The sequence below is a fragment of the Mchenga conophoros genome, linkage group LG23 (assembly GCF_057382185.1).
Source record: "Mchenga conophoros isolate Kocher_MC1m ecotype Shallow Benthic linkage group LG23, M_conophoros_male_GT1.1, whole genome shotgun sequence".
NCBI classification, from domain to species: Eukaryota; Metazoa; Chordata; class Actinopteri; order Cichliformes; family Cichlidae; genus Mchenga; species Mchenga conophoros.
The window spans coordinates 12,131,451-12,137,056 of record NC_140547.1 but is presented as its reverse complement, the minus strand read 5'-3'; positions in this window follow the sequence as shown (position 1 = coordinate 12,137,056).

The window sequence follows — 5,606 nt, the reverse complement described above, 5'->3', positions numbered from 1 at the left end:
GACGAGATGGCACGATAAATGCGAAAGAGCTCAGCCAATGGGAGCGCGTGTGTTCATGATTGACAGCAAGGGAATCGAGTGCGCGGCCGGAAAGGCCGTTAGGGGCCGCCTTCTTCTTGACGCTCACTTTCCCTGTGTGCTCAGGGAGGCTGGCTGAGGGGGCTCCGTGCCCGCTGACATCATTTTATTTATGCGGTTGGTGTGCACGCTTTTCCATTTATTTAAAAATCAACATTTCTAAACGGCGGCTTTACATATATCGATTATTTCTGTAATTGTGTACTACTACTGCTACTTTAAGATTTCGCAATAGTTATACAATACTGTATATAAAACTAGCTTAATTTCTCTAGCTAGTTGTTACACTGACATATGCATGTTATCTTTTACATATAGGGTACATGTGTATAGATTATTTATGTGGTGGTTGCTTACCTTCATTTGTATTAACCCAGCACATGTAAGCAGTATTTAATGTGGACATTTCCAGACAATGTCCACTTTCTCTAGAGTGTTTAAATATTAAAACATCAGCTCAGTTGCACTCATGGCATTAATAAATCTGATGCTTATATAATGTGTGGTGTACTTTCAAGACCCTTTCTAATAGCTGGGGGGTTTTCTAACCAAAAGTCTAAAACACCAAAACAATACTATATTCAAAAACTTAAATTAAAAACTTACACACATGTTATCAAAATAAATCTTCTGTCTCCACACACTCAGCCAAGTGTTTCTGCAGGCTACTAGTTTTTAGATCCGGTCCGCTTCTTGTGAATGAGCTGACAACCATAAGATCAACACGGCCCTAGTAACTGCCTGCTCCAGAGCAGAGCGGAGAGGAGGGAGAGCAGAGTATAGGATCACAGAGAAGTGGGGGTGAGAGGGAGAAATACTTCAGGAAAAAAAAAAACAGTTCAAACAAGGAGGGCACACGGAATGATCAACTGAAATTAAACAGTGACGCTAAAATGTCGCTTTTATAAGGTAACCACACCAAAATGTAGACGTAGACGCTAGATCAGCAAAATTGTCATGTTCATAATGAAATGCAATAAGTTTAGATAATGCCGTTACCGACTCTAATGCCACTGCCTTTATTCAATATGCACGCAACCTGCCAGTGTGATTGTGCTCAGATGAAAACACACAATAACCTCTCTTTTCAAAGGTGTATGTAGGTGTTAGACAGCTGTTGTTTTTAACCTGAGGGCATACCATGTCAAAGAAGAGGGAAGTTAAGAGGGCTGTCCTTTGTCTTCTGCCTATAAACTAGTTATTATTTTATATACATTTGGGACCGATAAAAGAGTGAAATCCACAGAAGCATCTCTTTGCTATCAGAGTTATCACTATCAGCTACTACAAGAAGGCTATCATTTGAGTTACTGTGTGGGCAGGATGCCCATTCTTTGGGTGTGAGCTATAACAACAAAAAGACATTGAAAATACAAATTCAGCATAGTGTTATTATCCACCCTGAGGCCCCAAACTGTCTGTTTACACAGAGGTTACCAGCAGGGAGTGGGAATTCGCTGTCAATAGGACATATAGGTAAATAATCCATCGGGTGGGTGTCCCCTGGGTATAAGAAAAGCCTTGCACAGAACATTAATTAGTCTCGTGGACCATCTTAGGAATGTAATGGGGTTACAGCTCGGAAGAAGCGCACATATGGGCCATAAATACCTTCACAAACATACCGTGCACCCATTCACATTCGTTGGCACATACAGGTACTCACACACATACAGACAGCAAAATATAAAGGCAGCTTTAGCATCACAGAATAATCGCGCAGCTATCAGCGAAAGGGCACGCCGAGTTATTTGTCTAACACCAATTTCGAATCCCTTCATTGAGGAACGTATTAATCAAAAGATTAGACACGAGCAGATGGAAACATCTGTTTGGGGAAATGAATTTCTAGTGGAGTCAGAGAAAAATCTCTCGTATTCTTGCTTTTTCCAGGAGACGTTAGGCCTTGAGTAAGAATAGTGCTGTTGTCAGTATTAGCAATGAGGCTTGTAAGCCCTCCAAGTAGTTTGTAGTAACAGCTGGGTCTGACATGGAGAGCATGTACAAGGGCAGCCAGGCTGAAGAGAAGGAGGGGAGGGGGGTGGTAAAAAAGACTTTAAAAAAACATATATATGCTGAGGATCTTCATCTTAATGAACACACAGAGCGTCCAGTGGAAATGTGTTGTATAACGGGCAGCTGATGACTGGAAACGCTCTTTCAAGAATTGTCTTCTCATGGACCAAATTAACATCATAGAGCTAAGGACAAAAAAAGCTTACTTAATATGTTTTTCCTGATACTGAGAAATCTAATTTTATATTCAGCTGTAACAGAATAATTAGTCCAGGTTGGAATATGCGAATGTTATACCACTCACGCAGACATAAAAGAACACATAGTGACTTCTTAAAGCCCACTTTTCACGCTGAAACGATGTTTGGTTATCCACACTAACTGTGGGTAATCTACCACATGGTAACCTAAAAGCCCACGGCGTCATTATACAGGAAGGACTAAACAAAAACAAAAATATGTCATCTATAATCTGAAAATACATTCACAGGACAATGGACGGTTAACGGCACAATGGGATGGATGCTGTCACACATGCCCTCTTTGATTCCTTCGAGCCATTCCCAGCTTCATATCTGTAATTAACGACAGATGCACGTGGAAAATTAGCATATGTTTGCCACATTGGTGCTAATCGGTCATATATTTGTGCATATTAATGAAACACTCTATCTGTGTACATGTATTTTGAATTGCGTAAATTCACACAGGAAATTACGGCGTACAATAATGTGCACTTAATCCTCTTGGACTGAATCAACAATGCTTTGCAGAACGCTAACTTACAGGGCCGTCCTGCATATGTCACCTCTGATATAGCTCGCATAGGAGCCAGGCGCGCAGGCCGAAACACATCACTAGGTTATATCACACGCGAGGATAAGCTCGTAAACATACAGTATAGGCAGCGTGCATAACGCAAACAGAGCTCCGTGGTGAGGCAAGCTGCTCACCTCACTCCATACTGAGCCCCTCGCAGCCTGTAATAGTAGAAGCTTAGGTTTGGATGGGGGGAAGGGCAGAGGTGCACAGGTTTCTGATCAGACAAGAAAACTAGGCCAAGACCAACAATCCCTCTCTCTCCCCGAACAGCCGCGGCCCCTCCTGCAAGATACAACTTTGTTACACGGCTCTGGCAATCACTTACAAGGCTGTCATTAATGGAAAAGCAACAGAGTGATTTTTAGCCACAGCATGTGTATTTAGAGGCATAACCACTTCTCATAGCCGGCCTATGATTCATGCTTTCTTGCCCCTTTGGAAGCTGTCCTCCAATAAGAGTTAGAGGCTGGGGGTAGGAACGGATAGATTGATAGCGTTGGCTGAGTGCCCGTGCTCCGAGTCTATCTGTGCTGAAGGGGAGGAGACGGGGGGGGGGAATCTATCTGTTGTGCTCTCTGTGCTCATGATAAACTGACTCCCGTCAAGCTTCTTCCCCCCTATTACAGCTCGCCTGGCAGAAAAACACCCAAACTCACCCTGACTTCCAACACGTTAAGCAACAATAAAGTGTTGGGGGGGGGGGGGGTTAAAAAGGGCAATAATCCACAAGGTTATGCTATCAGTTGTCAGCCAGTAGCTGGACGGCATATGTAAAACAGAGCAGTTGTTTTGGAAAAAGTGAGAACCACACGCCAGCCCGAATTCGAACAAGTATTCAAAACAGCCAAATTTAAGGGAACACAGTGAACCCAGATTTCTGTGCTTCACAATTGGGACCATTGTCAGCAGCAAATACAATGTCTTCCTTCCTTATCCGCAAACTGTAATTCCCACAGAGCTCCACAGTTAGAAAGAAAATGAGTTTGAGGGATTGTCCATGACATTAATCCTCACAAACACTACAGTGCTAGGCAGGATCCAATACAGACAGACAAACACAAAATCAAATCAACAATCTATTTACCAAAGGAAAAACTAAATCAACAATCTTTTTGGCTTCTGTCTACTCTCATTTGACAATGGCTTTCCTGGATGCCGCTTTCCTCTGTTGTCTCTGCTGATTTTATGGGACCCCTCCCTGCCATCTTGGATTCCCATTATTGTGCAGTTGTATGGGTGCCCCTGTTCTGCTACCCACGCTTCAGGTACAGCGAACAGAGCACAGGCTTCCTGTTTACAAAGCCGGGCAATTGAGAGACCCACCACCAGACTGTGCAGCTGAGGGGAGTGGAAAAAAAAAGAAAAAGCAGATAGGACTCTGCAGTGGTGGTTGATATTGTGGGGAGTGGAGGGTGGGCGGGGGGCGAGGGATGAATAGGAAGGTGAGAAAAATAAAGAAAGAGAGGCAGACCGAGCAAACTGAGCAAGTGCAAACTAGGCAGGAGTATTCCTACCTCGGTCCAAGAAAAAAACCTCAAGCCCCACTCTGAAAATAATACAGTAGTCACATATCGAGAGGGAGGTGTGCGAAAAGTCACATGATAACAATCAGATCAAAAGCTGAATTGACTCTAAATCAATTGAAGTAGGCATGTCAGGGCTGCCCGGGACACGAGGGGGAAGAGAGGGAGTGAAAGGGAGATAGATGTGAGCCCGTGTGGGGGAGGGAAGCAGAGATTGTTGGTGTCGTGGGAGCACTGCAACAACAATAACAGCAGTGTGTGCATGTGTGTGTGTGTGTGAGCGACAGAGTGAATGAGTTAGAGTGGAAGTGAGGATGTGTTATGGCTCACAAAAGTGATGAAATGACATCTCCTTTACTTCAGCACACAGCTGCTATTGCAGCAAAGAACACACTGTCGAGATATCTGACCTTCTATTTTCTCGGGTAGCCGCTGGTCAGAAGTGTCTGCCTGCCTGTCATGCTCACCTCTAATTAGATATAGCTGCACAATGACCGCACTGTGTCCATTGCAGCCAGATTCCTGCCTATAGATACTCACATAATCAGTGTAATCTTATTTTCAGGGGTGTTCACTGAGGGGGGGAAAAAAGCTGAAAATCCAGCGTGCTGCAGATGTGTTTCGAAGGCTGTTTGTTGCACATTTATATTCCCTAAATACTCTTGATCATTAGATGTATTACTGAGTAAGTGGTTAAAATAATAGAGTAAATACTTTAGATTAAGCTCTTAGGTAAAAAAAAAAATCTGATATGAAAACTTGTGGGTATAAAAAATATTTAGGTTGAGCCTTCTCTTTTTCGTTGTTTTCTCGATTTCTTTCATCTCTTTTTCTCCTCCCCTCCCCCTTTCTTTGCAGATTAGAATTCATTAGCAATCAAAGAGCCTCCAGAGAGCCTCAGCTCTTAATTACCTACTCATTTGCATTTTTGCATATTAATGACTGCAGGGTTTTGGTACGGTTTTTGCCGCAGTGGTTTAAAGGCACCTCAGTCCTCTGTTCTCTGGGGAAGAGCAGAGATGTCCAGAGGCAAGGCTCCAAGCCTGTCCAGTCCCCCCTCTATCCTCCCTGATGGGAGCTGGACGGAGCAAGTAGATGAGAAAACGGGGGGGGCGGGTGGATGGCCGGAGGCATATGGGACGGGTGGGGTGTGGTGATTTGGGGGGG